Genomic DNA, 25,213 nt, shown 5'->3' with positions numbered 1-25,213 from the left:
CCTGCATTCTTGAGGGGTATCATTTCAGGAAATCGCAAAAAAGCTGAGACTCAAACTCCATTTCCCTGAGCACTTCGGTCACCTCTCTTCGCAGGTCATCGAGGTTTGGTATACCATCATAGTTCACTGTGCGTGCTTCAACACGATCCTTTAAGATACTACCAATGTTTTCACACACATTAAGGTCAGGGGAGCTACCTGGAAATTCACTTGACGAGAAGAAATCGATACCACTGTTTCGAAGCAGCTCCTGTGTCTGAAGGGCCTCGAAACATTGTGCCTTATCATGCAAAAATGTGACTCCTTCAACAGACAACACATTTTCAGGATCAAAGTGAGGAAAGGAAATACGCCACCAGTAAGCACAGTTTCTCTGAAGTATTCGCCATTCCATGACTGTCCTTTTTCTTTGATGATCCACATTAACCGTTTGCCTGTGAAACAGAGAAAAATTCCCAAACTTTCAGGAAATTTCACAACTTGGCGATAGAGCACGTCATCGCTGATATCATCCAACTTTGCAGCCCAAATGATGTCATTTTTATGATTTGGCTTCCTAACTGTGTAAATGAAGAATTCATCTGATGCGGCATCATGGAGAAAGTGAGCTTCATCCCAATCTTTAAGAAATGAACCACAAAACCATGCACGGTCTTCTCTCTGTTACTGAGTGATGTTGGGCTTGCTGATAAAATGAAATGGCTTGATACCAGATTTTTTCAACTCATGATATACAGCACTATAACTTCTCTTTTTTCTCCTTTTTGTTTCTAGTTCAAGCACCAATTTATGTAAAGACTTTCTTGGTCTACCCACTGCCTCAGCTATGATGTCTTTTGACTCCAGAGAAAGGACTTCAGGCCTTCCAAGATTCTCACTCTTTTTGCAATGACAGTCATATGGATTTTTGTTCCAGTTTCTTTTAACAAAGGATTTATCTCTTTTAATGGATTTAGCTATCCAGGAACATGAAATGAAGGATGCGCCTGCATCCCTGGCCTCTCTGGAGGTTATAGCCCGGATTCGGTCAAGCCATCTGATTTCCTCAGAGTCATTAGCCATGGCTGTATCTAACTCCGTCACTCAGTCTGAAAATACAAGAAATGTAAAATGAAAAATAGCTTAATAGAAACTTAAAATACGAGTAATGTACTTGGAGATAGGCTATAGCAGAAAACTTCATAACTTTCCATTTGTTCTGTGGAGGGGGGGGTGCCTCAAATTCGAAACACCCGGTATTATATATATACACATACATACATGCATACATAAATATGTACAGTTTACACATATGCACACATACACACATACATACATACACACACACACACACACACATATATATATATATATATATATATATATATATATAGAGAGAGAGAGAGAGAGAGAGAGAGAGAGAGAGAGAGAGAAAAGTTAGCTTTCACTTAAGAGAATTTAATTGTCCCAATTGTCCATCTCTGGAACCATGTGACTGGAGGCATAGCCAAGGAACTGAAAATGGAACAGTCATGGCTAAAAAATTTTTGGGTGAAGGAAAACCCCGCCGATGACCAGAGACCGGAGTGTGGGGCCTGGCTAGAAGAACGTAGAGTCCACAGACAAGAGGAGGCTAAGGTGATTAAAATTGCTGTTTTGAGTGTCAAGAAGTAGAGAAGAAGACTCGGTAAGTCGGAGAGAGATAGGGGCCCATTTTTTAAGAATTGATTGATTGATTTTTTTTATTTGGAAAAAATGGCACCTTAATAGTGTTGTCATATATACTAACAATACATAAAACTGTATAAACCAAAATGTTATAATTAATAAAAAAAAAAATATACATGTCAAACTATCCCATATGGCTACAGGTTAAAGAGACCATATTGTACCGTAGAGATAGACCTGTTCAGGGTGAGAACAGGTATGAAATGAAACATTAACGATACAAATTATGTATATTTTGGGTATTATTGCACATGAAACAAACGTTTGTGGCAAATTTAGATGTTGTAGTCATAGTTTGGCTGCTTTTCTGTAAGATGATTCTTCTCACACAAGTCACATTTAGTGCAATATCTATTGCATTGTTTGCTGCAGTTGTAATGTAGCCACCGGGAAGACGCATGCGCCTTCTGCACTGCTAATAGTTTCAAAGTCGTGCTCACCGCACGCAGCTCCTTCATTTTCATTCCAGTCATCGATGCTATCATTGTACATATGACGTGAATTGATAAAGAAATATTTATTCTGTTCCTTGGAATAATACCTAACATATATTATTTTCTATTACTAATGTCTAGACTTTTTAATAGTTATTATGCATTATTATTCACGATTATTGTTTTTAATTATTTATCCATTACTATCTATGATGCATCGTGTATTATTATATATTATTAAATTAATATTAATTAATCATTATGAATGATTAGACGTTCTTGCCCACACTTCCCAGTGGTTCACCGGCCAATGAAGAATTAGAGAAATTTATTTCTGGTGATAGAAATTCATTTATTGGTACAATGTGGTTCGGATTCCACAATAAGCCTTAGGTCCCGTTGCTAGGTAACCAGTTGGTTCTTAGCCACGTAAAATAAATCTGATCCTTCGGGGCAGCCCTCTCTAGGAGAGCTGTTAATCAAGTCAGTGGTCTAATTTAACTAAGGTATACTTCACTTTAACCTATATCTTGTCGAGCCGGTCCAACTCCTCTGCATGTCGAGAGAGATGGACGAGGCAACCTTTACGTCTCTATCGGAGCCATTATCTCTACAGCGCACTCAAACCATTCACAGACTCGACTAACACATTTTGTGAGACGGTGGTTCGTAAATATCGTCAAATATCGTGTGTGTGTGTTTCGCATAGAAATCTCAGTGAGGAAAAACGTTCAGACTCACCTGACTTATGTCACAAGTGTCTCAGGTAGAATACTAACTCAACGAACGCAACAATTGCACAACCTATCTCTCGCATCTGCTATCACCAAATGATACTGAGATCTGAATACTTTCCAAGTTTATACACACACACACACACACACACACACACATATATATATATATATATATATATATATATATATATATATATATATATATATATATATATATATATATATATATATATATATATATATAAACTTGATAGTTTTACCTGAGACACTTGTGACATAAGTCAGGTGAGTCTGAACATTTTTCCTCATTTAGATTTCTATGCGAAACACACACACACGATATTTTCCACAGGAAAATGGCAAAAGTTCAGTACCAAGCGCTTTTACGTTTATTAATGCATCTTCTGGGCACAAATGAAAGACATGAAAAGAGGGTTACAAAGTAAACAAAAAAAAAAGATAGTCAGTTGTCAAAGGGTAATAGACAGAAGGATAATCCAGGATAATCCGGGATCAGGTCACAAACTAAAAACATACAGCTAACTGCAAGAGATACGAAAGTTTAGCCATACAAAATCCAAAAAGATGTATAAAATTGAATGCCAGATGGTTAATTGCCAAGGGGTAATAAACAAAAAGGTAATCCAGGAAAATCCGGGATCACGCGGTCACAAACTAAGGCCAGATCTTACACAGACACTTAACTCTCGTTTTAGCAAACAAATTAAATCCATTTAAAGGGCTCTGACCATTTAATAAAACAGTTTATCACTCAGTGCTCCTCCCTACCATATCTCTACGGTTTAGTCAAGACACAAAATCAGTAACCTTAGTATACCAATCATTATTAGTTCAGCAGGCTCAGTTTCGTATAGTTTATCAAAATGGTTTGTAAAAATTCTTACACCTTTGGTAGGAAACATTTCTGATACGAATGCAAAAAATAAGGTCGACTTTATAAACAAATTGAATAGTTTGAATTTGAAATTTGATTTTACTATGGTTATTATAGTTTTGATGTTCTCTCTTGATTTACAAAAGTGCCTCTAGATGATTTACTGGCATTTTTAGAGGAAGAATTAATTTAGAAAGTTATGATATTCCTTTAACTGTAGCAAACCTCACTAATCTTATAAGGTTATGTATCAAGGATAGTAAATTTTGTTTCAATGGGGAATTTTTTCTACGTACAAAAGTTCGGCATGGCTATGGGTAATCCCTCATCTCCTGTCCTTAGCAATATTTACATGGAATTTTTTGAGACAAAATTCTTACCAAGAACTTTGCCCCGAAAAGTGATATGGTTTAGGTATGTGGATGATATTTTCTGTATCTGGCCAGTTCATGAAAATCTCCAGGAATTTCTGGTTAAGCTAAATAATTTAGTCCCTTCTATAAAATTTACCGTAGAGGAACAAAGAAATTGTAATTTGAATTTTGTTGATGCAACTGTCCATAGACATGATAGAAATTTCACCTTTTCAGTCTCGAAAATCAACTAACATTGCCTCTTTTGTTCTTTATTATTCCAATCACCATCAAAATGTCAAATTCTCTGTCTTTTCTGGGATGTTCTTAAGGGCTTCACGCGTTTGTAGCCCGATTTTCCTGGATTACCTTTTTGTTTATTACCCCTTGGCAATTAACACTCTGGTATTCAATTTTATAGATGTTTTTGGATTTTGTATGGCTAAACTTTCGTATCTCCTGTAGTTAGGTCTATAATTTTAGCTTGTGACCGCTTGATCCCGGATTATCCTGGATTATCTTTCCGTTTATTACCCTTTGACAATTGACCATCTGGTATTCTCGTTGTTTATGTTTACTTTGTAACCTTCTTTTCATCTCTGTCTCATTTGTGCCCAGACGACGCGTTAATAAACGTGAAAGCGCTCGGTACTGAACTTCTGCCTGTCATTTTCCTGTGGGATTCGCTTATACACTGAAGTCACGTGCATCTACTATGATTTTTTACATATATATATATATATATATATATATATATATATATATATATATATATATATATATATATATATATATATACATACATACAGTATATACATATATATATGTATATATGTTTGTTGCTACAGCAGCGCTTTTCGATAGCACCAACTTGAAGGTGGCAGGTTAACCTCCTCGACAATCGAGTCCAGGTCATCCCGATGTATGTTTCATGCTGAGGCCCTCACTCCTCACTTTGGCAGTATATTTATATATCAGGTTCGATCTCTGGAGCTCGGCTGGATGGAAGTCGGTTTTTATCTTGTCGTGATACTATTAAGATGAACCTTAACAGACATCATTTCTTTCATTATTCTCGCGCCTTTTTTGTAGGCTGCTGTCGTCTGTAGCAGAGGGTTATTTTTTCGCCTTGATTGTCCTTGTTTGCATCTGCGGATTCACGCAATCGGTTGAAGATTCTCTTTGTGATCCCACGACGCCTTTCTTAATAACATCGTCGAGAGGGTCGCAAGAAGATAGTCGATCGGATGTATGACACGAGAATGTCAACACAGACAACAACGACGTTTTCAAAATGTACGGCTGTAATGTACACAAACCTATCTGTTATGTCAAGCATTTAGGTATAAATGTCAGTTATGTGTTATAAATGACGAAAGGAAAATTAAAAGGAAATTGGTTAGTTTCGAGATGTCGCGAAATGGAAAACAGCACGAAAGCTGCTTCACTGAAAAGTGAATTTTAGGTTTTCAACTTAGATTATGCAACGTTGACAGAAATTTTTTGGCCTGTATGGATCAGTTGATCGTATCTAGGTGTAAACCAGTGCAACCCCAATCATTTAACTTTTGTATTTTATTAATATGTAAGTTTTCTTCCACTGCAGTATGTATTCAAATGAATAAAATTTTGAATCTGAATTGGCAATTTACATGAATTCAAGTATATTCTTTTTTCAATATTTCAAAACTAATGGTCATTTCTTCCAAAATTTTAAGCCCATCTTCACAGATGCCACGTAAATTCCCATCTGTTACTTTTTCATTGAAAAAAAATGTGAAATATATTTACGCACACAAAGACACTACTCCCAGAAGACACTGCCATCTGAATACTTTCCAGATTAGTGCAGAAGATGAACAACAGGTCAGTGGTTCCTGGAAACGCCATGTATATGTATTTATGATGTATATATATTGTATAATATATATATTCATATATAGAATTATATATGTATAATATATATATATACTATATATATATATATATATATATATATATATATATATATATATATATATATATATATATATATATATATATATATATATATATATTATACATGTATATGTGAGAGAGAGAGAGTATGTATATGTATACGTAATAACCACAACAGAATCCACTTGTTATTTTCACCCGATACGTATGTATTTTTAATAGCCATAGTGATATCATATATTTTCGATTTCCTCACTTTTCTGGGGAGTGAGGATGTGCTCAAGCAGGACTATAAGCCCTGAATCCGAGTGAGGACTGGTTTCTGTAGACAAGGTTATTTTCTGACCGTCTAGAACGTTAACAAGAAAATGGGATGTGAATGGATGAAATGACAGAAAGGAGGAACATTTACAGGGAAGATTGGTGAGTGACATTACTGATCTAAACTTGACGTTCTAAATTTAAAATTTTGTTCGTGAACGATTATAACTTAATTGCTTTGAAAATGTTAAAGACAATACCTATCTGGATATTTTATATTTATGGGCAATTCTCGGGGCCATCCATCCTCTCTTTTTGCACCGAATTGCTATGAATTTTCGTTTTGTGGAATGTTCAGTAAAGTAGGGACTTATAGTCTTTATCAAAATACATGGCATCAGAGCATATTAAGAATGCTCCCATATCTTTTTTCTTTGTTTCCATCTCTTATTTTCTTATCTCTTAGCTCGAATCTACTTGTCTACTCTCCTTTCTTTTTTTTCCATCTCTTATTTTCTTATCTTTTACCTCGAACCTACTTTTCTACTCTCCTTTCTGTGTCTTGAGTTATTATAGATTTAGGACTCGACGTTGATAAGTGAAGCGGGGGTGTTTCGTGCTTGGTCACGCAGCAGCCTTTCTGCTGTGTACGTACTGTGGCCTGGTTTCTAACTGTACTTGAAACTTTTTGTGACATTTGATAGGCATCTTTCAAACTACGTCTTATGACCTTTATAAAAATATAAACTGGGGCATCTAGCACTTGTGTTCGGTAGATCTCCTCAGACGTTCCCTTAGTCTACTTGAGTCTAGACCATGAATCTAAAGATAAAATTTTTTTTGCTGGTAACAAAGTATTGGTCATCTTCATCTTCTCACGGATCACTGAAAAGTAGAGACTTTTGTGGATAATTACTCAGCGTATTCAGTTCCGATTGATTTCCAGAATGCGTCCTCTGCAGCCCTGCATATTTAATATTAAACCATTCACATGACCCTTAAATTTTGGAACACTGGAAGTGTGAATATTTCAACATATCCAAAAAAAAATGAGCGCAAGAAGATTCTGAATTATTACCACTTATTCTGTTATACACAATTTAACTTTCAACAACGTTACACAAACATTAAATTATCCTCAATATGAATAAGAAAAATAAATAAGTGGACATACATTTCAAAGTGGCAAAAATAACAGTAAAAATGGAGGAAGACGAAAACAAGTAAGAGTCTCTGTCAATTAGTTGTGCTCTAAGCGAAAGGAAACTCACAGAAGCCTTTGTTAGGAACGTAAACGAAAACGGCACAAACGCAAATACAGGCGCATACTCAGTTGCAGAAAAAATGAGACAATTTTACATCACGCTTTAGATAACCTCCCGGATACCTCTTGTCCTCTAACGTTTTTTCAACTTATGCTTTACTTCATCATTTTCTTGTTCCCAGATTCTCATAGAATGTTTTTCTTGATATCTCGTTCGGTCCTTCATTCTGCTCTTATAGATATTGTTATCGTCATCCGTCGTACTCCTTTGGTGCTCCTTTAGTCTCTTGCCTTTCCTCTGGTGCATTGGGGTTCCCCCTGGATACTTTTTACTCTCTCTGTCACCCTCTGTCTTTAGTTTCTACAGCATTGCTCTATGCAAACGGCCCCCATCCATCTTTTGAATGGCGAGTTGAAAAAATCGCTACTTGTTCGCGGCCATCCCTATCTACTCGGTGGTTAGCTTAATTCACTGGATGGGCAGCCTCCTCATATACTGCTTTCATTCCATCTTCATACTCTCGTGTAACCTCAAACACTTAATGCAGATTTTATGGCCTTATTTTGAATGCTCGTTATACATTCCCACTTTTTCCTCCATTTTCTTATTAGCTAATCTCTGTTCATTCTCATCAAACTCATTAAAAGCCAAACTCTTAGCCAATTCTCTCCGACTGAAATTAGCCATTTTCTCTAAGTCAAGCAGACAGTGAACAGATATATATCCTGCCACACCTCTAATCAACATTACATCCATGAACTTTCTCTTCCAGATTTCCTTCCATCCACTATATATCAAAATTATCTCTTTCTAAATTATTATTATATTATTATTATTATTATTATTATTATTATTATTATTTAAGGAAAACAAGCCGCAAATGTCATTTTTTGCATAGCTAACCTTCACAGAGTAGAAGTCCTATATTATGTGACAGGGAAATAAGTAATTTATACATTAGAAAATGCAAAACAAAGAAAAACTGCGGCAATAGTGCTTAGTCTTTAGTATTACAGCCTCTTGTAAGTTTATGTGCTTAGGCTTGAACACTGTACACGGGAAATAACGTGACTGTAAAAACAAATGCTATGAAAATTATTCTAACTGGAAGTACAAACCAAGTCCTCTTTCTACGTAGTCAAGAATAATACCAATTATAAAATGATGCTCGTTATAACACACATACAAGTGCACACACACACACACACACACACACACACACACACACACACACATATATATATATATATATATATATATATATATATATATATATATATATATATATATATATATATATATATATATAGTGGGCCTAGCGACACATTGGCCAAGTGTCATAGGCACTGGGACCTGTACGCCGCTGGCTGTCTGCCTAAGAAACAGATCAGCGCCCGCCCTATGATCCTACAGAGGCCCAGGATGACTTTAATTTTTAATATATATATATATATATATATATATATATATATATATATATATATATATATATATATATATACACACACACACACACATATTAATAACAGGACCCCATTTAAACTGGATGGTATCTAGCGGACATATTTACTCGGGAAAAGTTACAATGTTTCCAGAATACCATACTGTGAGGACTGTTAGCCCTAGGAAGCCTGTAATTTTTCCTGAATAAATAACTCCACTAGATACCATCCAGTTAAATAAGGTCCTGTTATTAACTGTATTAATGCACAGAACAATTGTGTAAGTGATAAAGTTTATATTTATATATATATATATATATATATATATATATATATATATATATATATATATATATATATATATAAAAGTGAATGTTTGCACATTTGTTTGTCCACTATAGAAATCCGAACCACTTGACAGACCCAGAGAAAATTTTGCACACGGCCTCTGTTTCATCCCAGAAAGGTTTATAACTCAAAATCAAACCCCTACCCTGTGACAGACATACAAACACGGACAAAACAAAGTAAATTTTCGTTTTTACGTCACCTTTTCCTTCAGTGCTCTCTGGGTTACTTCTCATTTTTCACCTGACGCTCCACTTTTCTTCCAGCTGCTGTCAAACGTATGATTCCATTAAAGTGCTCCCACTGCAAGCCCTATAATCAGTTTAGTACATCCAAAAAATTATACAGATGTGCTTGACTGTGTTAGAATTACTTTCATTTAGTCTTAAAGCAATGTAATTCGAAATATAACTTCTACCACCACACCAGTCAGGCCTTACAATTCTTGCTATGGAAAAAAGCAGTAACAGACCTAATGTTTCTGTGACAGTCTTACCCCCTTATTAAAAAACTAGTCGCGTCGAAATTACCAAATTTGTTTCAGTGTTCATCGTAAGCCAAGTGCATCTTAATCGTACCCTGCCAATAACACACAAATTCTTAAGTACCTTGTGGTATCACAATCATAATATCTAAGTACTTAATCCACGAAAGAAGAAACAATTTATTGTGCAAAAAATACTTACAAAGTACAGCACAACTGGCAACCCGGACGCGGTATGCGTATACAGGAAAGCCCTCTCAAATGAATGGCATTGGCTGTGGTGTTATACATACCTTTTCTACCCTGTTGATTACTAGACAAACGTCATTCATCAGGGCTGATATGGTATTCAGGCAGTATTACAAAGTATAAATGCTTACAGATAACTATATAGGGGAATTATAACATATTAAGTGGGAATTACTCATTAAAAGATTGCACTGCAAATTTTGTCTTAAGCATTACAAAGCATGCAACTTTTATATATACTGACATTATGAAAATAAATTGAATTACTGCTGTAAAAGATATACATTTTATCTGTTTCTGTCATGGAACACAATTGCGACGGAGCAGCATGTGGTAGGCTATAATTTACAGTAATTGATGTGCAATTTGTTACTTTATATCACATTAAAACTTCAAATAATTACTTAGCAGAATGAATTACATTTAGATGAGGTCAACACATCAAATTTTATATAAACGTTATAAAAAAAAATTAGAAACACAACAGCTTTAATGATGCTAACAGCTAGCTGCAAAATAAGACGTACTGCAATTCCGTTTATGCACAATATGATCCAGTATATACATGTCTATTGACTATCTGGAGCAAGCAAATTTTGGATGAGAAGTCAAAACCCTTTTCAGCGCGCTAGGTTACAGAAAATACTCGGGTGGTTTTCCTTTTAAAAATTCGTAGTTTCTGGCGCAACTTTGGAGATCAAGAACTAATTCATCACCATCCGCGCATGCGTATTAGTACACCAAATGATTCTGTGACAAACATACCCCTTCATTAAAAAGTTACTCTGGACGAAATTACCACTTTTTTTCAGTGTTCATCCTAAGCCAAACGTATCTCAATTATACACTGCCAGTATAAAACACAAATTCTTAAGTACCCTGAGGTATTACCATCATCATATCTAGAATGAATCTCCCTCGATTTGGTGTACAGTGAATTTCACGTAATTGATAAAAGGTCCATCTACTGCTGAAAGGGAGACAGACCTTCCCCTCCCCCCCCACACACACGAATACACAGACACAGCCGAGCACGTAACATAAAAGTATGATTTTTTGTTTATTGTTTCTGCTCAGTGATGTTTATTCTTTTCTAACAGGGGAACGTAACTTCCTCTCCCACACTATCGTCCCCTCACTCCCCCCTCCCCTCTCCCTTCCACTTCTCCCTCCCCCTTTTCCCTCTCCTCCCCTACCCCTATGATTTCCCCCTCCTTTCCCCTTCTCTCCCCTCCTATTCACCCTCCCATCCCCTCCCCTCCCCACCTTTCCCTTCCGCTTCCCCCACCTTTTCCCCTCCTCCCCTCCTCATCCCCTTCCCCATTCCCCTTCCTCCTCTATCTTCTCACTTTTAGCCCTTTCCCCCTTCTTCCCTCTTTCCTCCCCCTCCCGCTCCCCCTACCCCTTCCCTCTTACCTCCCACCTCCCATAGACTGTTATTCAGAGTTTTAACTAGCCTACCCGTAAGTTGTTCGTCAGAGTTTTTCCAGGCAATGCTGGGTTGGTCAACTACTACGAGATTCAGAGGCGTCGTGCACGGTTTTTTTTATTTGACTCCTTATCAAAGAATCGGATGAAGGTGAAAGTTGGCATATGAATATTTCACAACCATACATTTTATTTTCTAACATCATCTTGTACCTATGACTTATAGTTTTAGCTGATCATAGAAGAACACACCACTTTCTGTAGTCAGAGACATTAAAAAGTCATTCATGGCTTAGAAGACAGTAATGACGTTTACCTGTGACGTTACAAATGGCTCCACCCTCTAAGCTACGTCATAATTCAGGATAATACTGAATTATCTCATGAAGTTTAAGAATTGAATTACTGACGATGAAAATACATTTCTCAAGTAGTTGCAAAAGATGCTAAATGATCACCAATGATCAAATAAATAAACCTGAAGGCCAAAATTATACATTCTGCTACTATTACTACCACTATTGCTGTATTTCCACGGCAGCATAGATGCCCCGCCCACATCAGAATCTTTCAGCTATTCATAAAGACTTTGCAAATGTTTCTTTATTGTGTAATGGGTCCTGGCCTCCCCAGAATTCCGGGTTTCATTTGAGAAATGTATAAAGTAATTTTCCAAGTTAAATATGCAGTATTGCAAATGAGGGAACAAACTCATGCATTCAGGGAAGGAGTCCTGTCAAAGAAGCAGTGACTGAAATGTCGTAAGTTTTGGTAAGTTTTCAGCAGTTCTCATCCAGGCAAATAAATGAAAGTTCATACCGTTATAGCCTTGGACATCACATATTCGATTTATTATCTATATGTAACTATGTTTTACTTTATTGTAATAAAAATCATCATTTCTATTGGCGATGGAGCTGAGCATTATTACCCTTATGAAACAGTACTATATGGCACAAACCTGAGAAAGAACGTGCGAGCGAATGTTTTGTTTTATTTTTTTGGTATTTAGAGTTTCGTTATTCATTTCGTTTTTCATTTTAAATTTTTCTTTTAGCCTTTTATCTTATTTCATTTTACTTATCCTTAATTCATGGGTGACAGGGCATGACAATGGGTAGACATGCCAGTTCCAGTCACCCTCAAGCATATATAATTACCGATTATCGTAGGAAACGTAGCTGATCTGAGGAAATCAGCGATGACTCTGAGGGGAACAAGGGTTGCCATCGTTCCCTTTTTCCTCTATCATTGTTACTATTGGTGTGGGTATATCTTAAAAATATTTCAAATGAAATGTATTTTACTTTTACTCTGTGTATTTGTAATTCCCTTTAAATGTACAAATGAAACACCAAAAACTATTCATAATCTATTTACAAATCACAATCATCATCACTATCAAGGAAAAGATCATCATCATCCTCATCATCACTGACTAAATTAATGATGACTGGATCCACGTAAGTCTCCCGGATGTTGTCCAATTCCCAGTACTCCTCCTCAAAATGACGTGATTGTCTAACTGCTCCTGCCCACACTTCCGGGGTAGCAGAAAGCCTTGCCTCCTCCAACCTGGCCTGCAAGTCAGACCGCGTAAATCGACGGAGCGATGAACGCACTTGCCTCTTCATATGACCCCACACCTGTTCAATGGCGTTGAGCTCTGGGTGAGCGGGTGCCAAGCGCACAACTTCGTGGCCCCACTCCCGGATGATGTTATCCACCACATATCTCCTTTCCGGACGATTCTTTTGGCAAACGAGCAACAGCTCAGATTTTGTGGCCAAAGGTGGGAACGATATCCTACGCTGCTCCAGCCACCTGTCGAGAAAAGTTAATTAATCATTATTAGAGTGGAAATAGACCATAGAATGCTAATTTACATACCGTTATTACTGTATCATTAAACTATGATTTGATATTGTTTCCATCAAGAATAATTTACTGACTTCACACAGTTAATAGAATATTGAATCATATGAAATTTCCAGTCAAGTCATTAACTTTAATGCGTGTGTATACGTATTTCATGATGTATATATATATATATATATATATATATATATATATATATATATATATATATATATATATATATATATATATATATTGTGATTTATTGTAATTACCTTACGAGATCCGCCTTTCTGTTTGCTGACGTAGGGCATCGACTCTCCTCGGTTAGTGTGCTGTGATATGGTGCATTATCTAGCACAAGAACCGATGGCTCCAGGAGGGACGGTAGAAGCTGTGTCGTAAGCCACTGTTCGAACAATTTGGCATTCATTTCGCCATGATAATCTCCTTGATTGGACTTAGCGGGGTAGCACAGATACGAGCCTTCAATGAAGCCTTCATTGGTGCCAGCAGCTACCACCACAAATCGTTCACCTTCTCCTGGAGGGACCTGACGGCTGTAAGAGGGACTGGTGATATCCTGCGTGGTGTCTGCCCATTCCCTGCTATGGGTCATTCTAGTGGTGAACCAAGTTTCATCAACGTACACCACCTTCCTTCCGTCCTCCCTGAGGCGTCGTAGATCCCCGTAGAGCATTAATTCGGCGGCAAATTATATCCAGAGACTCCTTCCTCACATACATTTTCCGTTGTGTAGTTTTATACTTGAATCCCAGAGAATGCAGGAGGCGGATTACTGAACTCGGTGATGTCCTTTCTGAGATAATGCCAGCTGTTTTAAGGTCCATTGTTAGAGAGCCAACCGTAAAATACTCCTTCTCATCAAACTTTCTGTGGATAAAGCGACGAATCGCACCAACAGTAAAGTTATCAAAGGCGGATGGTGCTGATGAAACTGGTGTTACTGACGATGGTGAATGACATGAACTGGAGGTACGGAGGCTGACTTTGGCCCTTACTGCCCCTGCAGTCATGCCCAAAACTTGTCCAACGCGGTCATAAGGCCTTAAAGGACAGAAAAGAATATATATATTATATATATATATATATATATATATATATATATATATATATATATATATATATATATATATATATATATTAAAGCAATTATACATTGATTATGGAAAACAACAAATCTTAAATCAGATGGTCCATTGCTGTACTGATAACTTGAATACATTAATGGTTGTATTTAGCTTTCCCAAAAATCTTCTCAGAACAATAATAATTCTATAAAGACTGAACAATCCTTTTACACTCTCTCTCTCTCTCTCTCTCTCTCTCTCTCTCTCTCTCTCTCTCTCTCTCTCTCTCTCTCTATTGCTTTCTCTCTTCACTACATAATGGGTACTCAATGGAAATGTTCACAATTCAAAAGGCATTGCAATAGTTATATTTTTTCGCAAAATAAAAATCAGACTGGAAGTAATTACGTAATCTGAAATCGATTTCTTACCTGTTCAAGGAGTAGTAAGTACTACCACGGTTTTCTCTCCCGTATACAAGGTTGCAAGCCGCAAGGCAAATGCAGTTTTGTAACCACGGGGACAATTCCAAATCTTATTAGCCATTCTTTGATCTTTTGACAGGTAAGGGTTTAAAGCTGACGAAACCAAGTGAATGAGTTTGTAAGGTTTATGGGCGGACTAAATTCGTCATAGATTGTTTACTCTACCTACGTCATAAACGTTTGAGGATCCTTGCCACGTATATCCCTGGATACGGCATTGGCAAACCAATTTTACTTTATAAAAATGAAAACTATCGAATTTCATTACTAGATATATTTCTCGATATATTTGTATGGTTGTGAAATATTAATATGCCAACTTTCACCTTCATCTGATTCTTTGATAAGGAGTAAAATAAAAAAAACCGTGCACGACGCCTCTGAATCTCATAGTAGTATATATATACATATATAATGTGCATATACATATGTATATATGTATGACTGAATCACAAAAATATGGAATGTGATGATTATATAAATAAAGACAAAATCCACGAAGGAAAGGGGAACATTGGAATACTGCAATGCCTTTCAACTTCTTGTCCTTTACGCAGCAGACTGAAGAAATATAAAAAGTTTACAAAGAAAGCTTGTACAAATGACAGATGGGGATTACAAAGGAAAAAATATGTACCTGGAATCCAGCACAGTTGAAGAATTAGTAGGCATGCCAAAACAGGGTTAAATATTTAAGGGGTTTTACAAAGGATTAGGCTCAACAGCTCAGAAGCAGGGACAGGAAAATTAAAAGGTTATACAAAGATGGTGACTGACCAAATTCAGTATTTATAGGAAACCAACCAACAACTTAACTTATGTCCATCTTTATTCAGGCCATCACCTTAATATCAAAATATCCATTTTTCTTTTTTTAAGAGTATTGCACATTGTCAGTCCCCAGTATTTGGATCAAGAAACTGAATACATAAGAAATATAGGGACAGATTTATGTTATCTTTCACATACACTAGATATTTGTTATAATAAAGCCCACAAAAAGTTTTATAGTGAAAGTAACATGGAGAAAGAAACCCCTAAGAACATTCTTAGCTTGCCTTATTTTAGTGGTTTTGAAAAGATAAAATCATTGTTAAAGTCTTTTAATGTCAACCTCATTTTTTCCTATAATAACACACCAAAAGGAATGTTAATAAAAAATAGCCCTAAGAAAAACAACAACCTAATATATAAAATTCCGTTTGGACTGCCCCTCTTTTTATATCGTCCAATCTAGCAAGGATTTAGAAGTATGGATTAAACTGCTTAAGTATTCTGTCAAAACTGGGCAAACATCCAATGCTATATTGGACTGAATGTTCAGTGATTGCCAGATCGAAAGATTTCTCCTCACAAAATCTTTTAGAATGCGCTATTGTACAGGTTACTTCCAGTTGTAATTTTAACCTTAGCCCTGGCATGTATTATTTGGACCCCTGTCTCATAGCCCTTTGTTGGCCGAGTTGGTTGAGCTTCAGACCGTCATTCGATGGTCCGGAGTTCGATTCCCGCCGCCGGCTGATGAAGAGTTAGAGGAATTTATTTCTGGTGATAGAAATTCATTTCTCGCTATAATGTGGTTCGGATTCCACAATAAGCTGTAGGTCCCGTTGCTAAGTAACCAATTGGTTCTTAGCCACGTAAAATAAGTCTAATCCTTCGGGCCAGCCCTAGGAGAGCTGTTAATCAGCTCAGTGGTCTGGTAAAACTAAGCTATACTTACTTTGGACCCCTGTCTTAGTGAAATGTTCAAGAATGATCTAAAAGATAAAATCACTGACTTAATTAAAAATTAGTTACCTTATATATATTTCATATGTATTTGTAATTTTTTTTTTTTGTAAAAATTTTCACCTTGCAAAAGTTGTTATTGTTTACCAAAAAGAGAATGACTGAGTTGTATTTTTATAACATCTTTTAGTGGTCAGTCACCATCCATGTATAATCTTTTAATTGTCCTGTCCTTGCTTCTGAGCTGTTGAGCCTAATCCTTTGTAAAACCTCTTAAATATTTAAGTCTGTTTTGGCATGTCTGCTAATTCTTCAATTGTGATGGATTCCAGGTACCTATTTTTTCATTTGTAATTAATCCCCATCTGTCATTTATATGAGCTTTCTTTGTAAACTTTTTTTTTCTTCAGTCTGCTAAGTCGAAAGGCCTTCCAGTATTCCATTGTTGCCCTTTCCTTCGTGGATTTTGTCTATATATATATATATATATATATATATATATATATATATATATATATATATATATATATATATATATATATATATATACTTCTTCCTCTGCATCTTTTCCCACTTCTATGTGGGGTCAATGTCTCTGACAGCTTTCCTCCACTTGCTCGGTCAAACTCATCGTCCTCTGACAATTGTTTGTGTCTCAGATCTTTAACAACATGCATACACCTTTGTTTCAGCCTCCCTCTTGCTCTCTCACCAGGCACCTCCATCTGCATCACTCTCCTCCCTACATATGTCTCATCCCTTCTCATCACATGTCCATAACACTGCAGTCTTCTTCCTGGACCTTCTTTGATGGTTCTTCAACTTTAGTGGTTCTTATTATTCTTCAGTTCTTGATCTTGTCTATTTTTGTCACTCCACACACCCATCTAAGCATTTTCATCTGTACCACATCCAGTTTCATCTCTTGTGCTCTCTTTACCGGTCATGTTTCAGCTCCATACATCAAAGCTGGTCTCACTTCTTTTAACCTTTTATGTTGATTCTGCGGTCTCACAAGACACCTGACATCTTTCTACAATTTTTCCATCCTGCCTACACTCTTTGTGTTATTTCTACATCCAAATTTCCATTACCAGTTACTGTTGAACCAAGAAACCTAATTTTTTCTACTTGGTTTAACCTTGCCCTTCCATACTAATTTCGGAGTCTTGATCTTCATTGAACCTTAAGCATTCAGTGTTCTTTCTACTGATCTTTAATCCTCTGTTTCCAGCACCTTCCGCCATTGCTCTAGTTTTGACTCCACTACCCCTCTCTTGGTGCTGCATATAATGATGTCGTCAGCAAACAGCATGCATTAGGGGGATTGGTCTTTTATTCCTTGAGATAGTACATCCATAATCATTTCAAAAAGATATGAAATTAAAGCAGATCCATAATATAAACCAACTCTTACTGTTATCCATTCAGTTAACCCAACACTGCTTCTAACCTGCATTTTTGCTACTTCATACATATCTCGGACCAACCTCACATGCTTTGGTGTTCCCTTTGCTCGCATACACCTCCAAACCTCTTGGCGTGGGACTCTATCATATGCCTTTTCCAGATCTATGAGTACTGTGTGCAGTCCTTTCTGCTTTTGCAGGTGTTTTCCCATCATCTGTCGAAGGGCAAACACTGCATCTGTCGTTCCTCTTCCTGGCATGAAACCAAACAGTTCTTCACCTACAGATGTTTCTTCTCTAATCCTTTCATCCATTATTCTCTCCCAGCTTTTCATGGTGTGAGCCATTAGCTTATTCTTTGGTAAATTGCACAATCCTGGATGTCACCTTTCTTTTTATAGATAGGCACAAGAAAGCTTTCTTTCCATTCTTTTGGTATCTTTTCCTTGCTGTATATTTTCTTTGCTAGGTACCACAGCATGTGTATTCCTTCTTCTCCCTTGCTCTTCCACACTTCTGCAGGAATTCCATCTGGTCCTATTGCTTTACCATTTTTCATCTTCTTTAGTGAGGCTGAACTCCAGTAAAACGAAAACACTGTTGATTAGCAGATCTCATACAGATTCCCACCCCATCCTCCCCTTAGTCTGAATCTTTAACTATTCTAGGTGCAACTTTTGATTCACATCTAACTTTTGAGAAACATCTAAAGAAAGTTTCAGCAAATGCTGCACAAAAGTTAGGTATTGTCCATAAGACCTCATATATTTATAACATCAGTGCAACCTGTTTTAGGTCATTTGTGCTTCGTTTACTGGAATACAGTTCTCCAGTGTGGATGTCTGCTTCTGCCAGAGATTTATCTTTTTTAGATAGAGTAGTTTTTGGTGGTAGGTTTCTGTTTCCTAATAGTAGCAGTTATGAACTTGGACCATCGATAGATGGTCTCTTGTTTGTCACTTTTTCATAAGTTGTATTGCAACAGAGATCTTTCACATTCACAAATGATCCATGATCCCCTTTTCCCAGAGCATTTTTGCATCTCTTTTGGCTTTCACCAACTCTTTCACTTCATCATTCCACCACCAGGTTCCTTATAATCAGGAGGTTTCTTTCCAGATGTCTTTCTCAACACCTCTCCAACCAATCTCTATATCACCTTACTATTGTGATTCCACCTTTCTTGCACCCCCTCTAGCAATCTAACTTCCCTCAACACTCTCTCTCCTTAAATTCCTGCCTTTCTTCCTCCTCTGGCCTCAGTTTCCACCACTTGATTTTTGGTGGGACATGTGCATGCCCACCTTGTATTGTGCTCCCAGGTCCATTACTACCACCCTGTGCTGTGCTGTCGCACACTCTCCATTTACAAATTTACATTTTCTCACTCCTCTCAGGTGTGATCTTTTGCACATGAGGAAGTCAATCTGACTTTCTCTTGATCAATTCTTGAATTTAAAGTACTGATTAACTTTCTTTTCGAACCAGGTGTTGACAATAGCAAAATTAAATGACGCTAAGCAGGCCACAACTCTCTCTCCCTCAGCATTTCTCTCTCCAACTCCTCAGCCACCATGCACCCTCTCACCCCCTTCTCTGGTACTTCCCACATGTCCATTCATGTTACCACCAATAATTAATCTCTCCTCTGCTGGTGTTTCTTTCAACTGTCGGCCCATTCCCTCCCAAAATGCCACTTCCTCAACTTCATCACATCCTGCTTGAGGGACATAAGCACTCATGATGTTGACTGTTTTTCCATCTAGACCCAGTTCCACAGCCACTGCTCTGTCACTTGTCCTCTTCACGATTATTGTGCTGTCTTTTAGACTTTTTGATAGAACCTTTCCACTCCATTTCTACCTTCATTGTTTGCTCCACTGTAAAGCAGTTTATATCCACATCCCAGCTCTCTTGCTTTATTTCCATTCTATCTAGTCTCCTGCACACATAAAATGCTCGTCCTTCTTTTCTCCATCACATCCGCTGTCTATCTTCCATTCCAGTCATCAACCCCACGTTCAAAGTTTCAACCCTCAGAGCTACCACCCTCCTCCTCCTCACTCTTCTTGTCCTTCCTTGGGCTTGCTTCTTTAACTGGAGGCACCCACTACCCAGTACCCCTTGCCCATTTATCACTGCGGGCAGGTGAGGCCCTGTGAGGCACCTATGGGGGACACCCTAGCCTAATCTGGTTACTGATGAAAGTCTACTGTCATATTTGCTTTTGGCTTAATTTTATGGCCTGATGCCTTTCCTCATACCTACCCTCCCTATGTATCCGGGCTTGGGACGGCACTAGGATATATATATATATATATATATATATATATATATATATATATATATATATATATATATATATATATATACATATATATATATATATATATATATATATATATATATATGCATATATATATATATATATATATATATATATATATATATATATATATATATATATATATATATATATATATATATATATATATATCCCAGCCACTGAGGGGGACAAGCCAGTCCAACCTAGTGCCATCTCAAGCCCAGATACATGGGGAGGGTATATATATATACATATATATATACATATACTGTATATATATATATATATATATATATATATATATATATATATATATATATATATGTATATATATATATATTCTAGCTGACCAACCCAGTGCTCTACAGGAGAACTCTGAGTGACAACTGATAAATATCTCTCTCTCTCTCTCTCTCTCTCTCCCTCTCTCTCCCTCTCTCTCACTTCCTCTCCCTCTCTCCCTTTCCTGTTAAGATAGTTGCTTCAGTTACATTGCCCAACATTTTTGACATATTATATTTCATCCCTTCTCACCCCCCCCCCCCATTCCTGTCGGGGCTGAACTTGGACTTAGAGGGCATCAGGAGTGACACTATTCATATCAGCGACCTCGAAAACTGTGTGTAGACACTAATATCTGTCATTTTTGACATTTTATTTTTCACCCCTTCACACCCCCCTCCTATCGGGGCTGAACTTGGATTTAAAGGGCATCGGGAGTGTGACTATTCATCTCAGCAATCTCGAAAACTATGGGTTAGACACTAATATCTGTTGTTTTCGGTTATTTTTACATGTCACCCCCTTTCCACCCTCACCCCCTTTGGTGCCAGTGATGTCTTACCCCCACAGTATTCTTTTTCAGGTAATAAGTCATATGTATACAGAAATGAGGTATGATAAACCATAGAGTTTATTTAGTTACTAAGTCTACGAGCAGAACCAACCCTGTTTCAGGGAAGCGCTTCCCACCCACCTCCCTTTAGTGCCCTTTGGTGCTAGTGATGCCTTACCCCCACAGTATTCTTTTCGAGATAGTAAGTTATATGTATACCAAGTTTGGTTGAAATTGCTCAGTTTGTTTAAGAGGTATGCTGGAACATACATTCATACAAACATACATACTCGTACATACATACATCCATTTATATATACTGTATATATATGCATATATATACATGTATATATAAAGGGGGGGGGAGAGAGAGAGAGACCTGAGTTGAATCCCACGATGGGAATATGACTTGGACCCGTTTCCTGAAAAATCAATTGTGCCACTAGTTACTGGTAGTTAGCAGAATACAGCAAGCTGTGGCCAAAGCGAAAAGGGCGTAGCACTAGTGACTACATACCCGTAAATTTGCAAATATGTAATTAGAATATATATATATATATATATATATATATATATATATATATATATATATATATATATATATATATATATATATATATATATATATATATATATATATAAACATAAATAGAAAGATCGAGTTTCACTAATCACTTAAAATATTGGTTAGTTAGCATCCACCTCATATTTATAATGAAACACTCTAAACTGGGTCAGAAATGTAAAACTAGTCGGATGAAAGTTAAGTAATTTATCAGTTATTGGGGTTTTTCTGTGGATAAAAGTTCTTTTGATATCCGGATGAATGTTTTCTGAGGAAGTTAAGTGATAGTCTTCAGCAAATTTCATTTTAATTTTTTTTCCTTGATCTTAAGTTTTGAAATTACCTTTGGAATTTTCTGTTATTTTAGGTATGTATACCTTGAGTAGCTTACCGAACAGATAAACAGATAACTTACTGACTAAAGCAAAATAACAAGCGTGAAAATAGTGCTAACGAGAGAGAGAGAGAGAGAGAGAGAGAGAGAGAGAGAGAGGCGGAGATATTAAAATGATATCTTCAGGTGTGAGATTATTTATGGAGTCCCGTCGGTTTGGGAGATCTATATTTTCTTTGGCATCGTGGACCCCATCGTTGGCGTTACAGGTTGCCTGTGTTTTTATAGTCCAAAGAGTTACATGTCGCGTCATTCACCAAGCATAAAACTCCTTAATTACCCCTTGTGATGTGCTTGTTTCTGCTGTGGAATGTTTTGCCTCGGTGGGGGAGGAGGCCCGAGCCGCCTCTTCATGCCAGCCGCGCGCTGACAGAAAGGATAGGGGGAGTCTAGAAAAAGACTAACAACGTATAGGAAACTCTCTCTCTCTCTCTCTCTCTCTCTCTCTCTCTCTCTCTCTCTCTCTCTCTCTCTCTACACATTACAGGGAAATGAGAATTTTCAGGAAGAATGAGTAGGCTGTTTAAAAAGAATACATAGTTTTCTGTTAGGTTTTTTGACATTGTTAAAGCTATATTTATTAATGCCTAAATCTTATAGATCAACGTTTTATACAAAGAGATAGGTAGATAAAAATCGGAATCAAGAGATAGAAACTATCTAGAGTACTTTGTAGCAGTCATTCGATGATAGTGTGCTTGTAACCTGTGTTAATAGCATTCAGAATAATAACATTAAATGTAAGACTGGTTGTATTCACGTCAGTAGGCAATGTAGATTGGATTTTGATTTGTTGTTGCTCAAAAGCAGTGTGAAAGAATTTTTAAATAAAAAAAAAAACATTAAACATAATTTCAGAATCTTGTGGCATTATGCAATATCTTATAGAACAAGGTAAATTCGTAAATGGTAATTATTCACTGCCGCTCACACACCATCATACTGTTGACAGAGGAACATGCTGTCTCAAATGAACGCCTGTGAGGGTACAGGACAGCATGAAGCCATGTCAAGCAGAATCATGTCACGTGGTATTAAATCAAGTTTTATAATCTGTAATCATCTTTAAAGTGGAGTTTATTCAGGGTCAATTAAAGGTTAGCAAATATTACAGACGGTTCTTTAGCACACCCGCCAACTACGAAAAGAAAATAAAACGCTATGACGTAAATTGTAACTCTTAACGACGGCACAAAATGCTGACATTTTGGAATTCCTTTCGATTATTGTAATGGACGTGTCCCATTTGTTTGTACGGATAAGTCAAATTGTGTTTGATCTCCTGTTCCTTTTAAATGGATGGAAGACATGAAATTAGTCTGTCAAGCCGAACACTGCGGCACTTTCAGCTATTCAGCGTTTAAGAATGAAAAGAAACGGTTTGGAAAGGTTTGACGGTAGGATAAGGAGATTCAGAAAATGAATGAGACGCAGTAAAAGAATCTGAAGGTGAAACAGGGAGAAAATGCCATATTTGTACCAAGAGGTGATATTTAAAGAGGTTGAACACTGCATTAACAGCACTACTCCCTTTCATTAGTACCCAGATTTCTAGGCGACTCAAATAATCGGTCTGTCTCACATATATCATATAATGCTCAATTACAGACTTTTTACATTTCACAGGAGATTCTGTAATGGTGAGAAGACATGACTAAGAAATTTAATATATTACAGTAAAGTGAAAACGTATTTCTTTTGATTACGATTTACCTGTTATGCAGATTCGATGTGGTTAACCTTAGGAATGCCATGTTGATTTTTTCGCAATGGAAGTTGCTCTTTGAATTTATTAAGTACTTAAATTATTAATGGCATGCTTATCATTTAACGGATCTACTGCTATTTTATGAAAACTCTTGGGTATTCCTGTTTGTGGTTCCAACCCATTCAATTGATGTAGATCATTAACAAGTGACTGCAGGTAGTTTGAGGGGTAACGATGGACAATTTTGCACCAGGCAGCCATTTGTTGATCATCCTTGGTCTCAGATGGTATAGAAAAGACAGTGGTGGTGGAGTCGTTCATTGCCTTATAACAGTTTGATGTCAATTATTGTGAGTGACATAGGTCTAGTATGTTACAATTTGAGTGTCACCAGCGGACAATTTACATGGTATGCAATGGAAAAGTTTGTAGACAAGTGATTCTGCATTTGCTCGAATTATATGCTCCAATTTCTCCCAGTTTTTTCAATACTTCCTTCATGGAGGTATTGAAGGCCATGGAGACAAAACTAAACCAGTAACGCTTAAGACTTCATCAGAAGATGTTCGTTTTACTCAGGTAAGTTAATGTTCATGACTTGAGTCCTCAGAGCCTCTACGTTGGGCGAGTCAGTTTCATCATATTTTTTTAGACCCTGCAAGTACAGCTTATTCCATTTAATTTCAAACACCTGCTTGTCACATTCACCAAATCTACGCAAGTACATTTCCCTGCTTAAAATGAATTCTGAACTTTTGTGTACAGCATACGCATGTGCGTATGTGTGTATGCATGTATAGACATGTCTATGTGTGTATACAGGTAAGAGTCATGTGTCAGGAAACAAATGAAAAGTTTATGAGAGTGAGCGTTCATGTCCATTAATGAAAAGGGTGGATTAAAGAGATCATCTTTGGTAGTCCAAATCTTTGTTTCTCTGGGTGGTCGTCTTAGGAAGATCTCGGTGATTTGAATGCAAAGGTTAGGTGACAGAAATGGTGTTGTCGTCAGGCATGAAGTTTCTGGAGTCAGTGAAGAAGGATTGTGGCTTGAAAGCGACTTGATTGTTAAAAATCTATGGTTCCAAAGAAGAATATTCATCCATTTACTTGGAACAGAGGAAATGGTGAGGCAACTGATCTGTTAGATAATATGTTGGTAGAGAATAAATGGAACAGCAATTTGATGAATGCAGTGTTAAGAAGAGTAGGTGGAAGTCTGTGTAAGCAATAGCTGCTTAAATCAAAAGTTAAAATAGAAGTTTAAGTTGG

General features: G+C 36.9%; 1 protein-coding gene and 1 pseudogene across 2 annotated transcripts in view; one reads left to right on the top strand and one right to left on the bottom strand.

Annotated features, from left to right (window-relative positions):
* Window positions 1–25,213, top strand: part of LOC136853976 (lactadherin-like) — a 908,376-nt gene that overhangs the window by 483,028 nt on the left and 400,135 nt on the right. The gene's annotated exons all lie outside the window — the stretch shown is intronic.
* On the bottom strand, window positions 12,889–14,465 carry LOC136853878 (uncharacterized; annotated as a pseudogene).

The sequence above is a fragment of the Macrobrachium rosenbergii genome, chromosome 28 (genome assembly GCF_040412425.1).
Source record: "Macrobrachium rosenbergii isolate ZJJX-2024 chromosome 28, ASM4041242v1, whole genome shotgun sequence".
Taxonomy (NCBI): Eukaryota; Metazoa; Arthropoda; class Malacostraca; order Decapoda; family Palaemonidae; genus Macrobrachium; species Macrobrachium rosenbergii.
The sequence above is the reverse complement of the archived record's forward strand: the minus strand, read 5'-3'. Positions and strand labels throughout refer to the sequence as shown.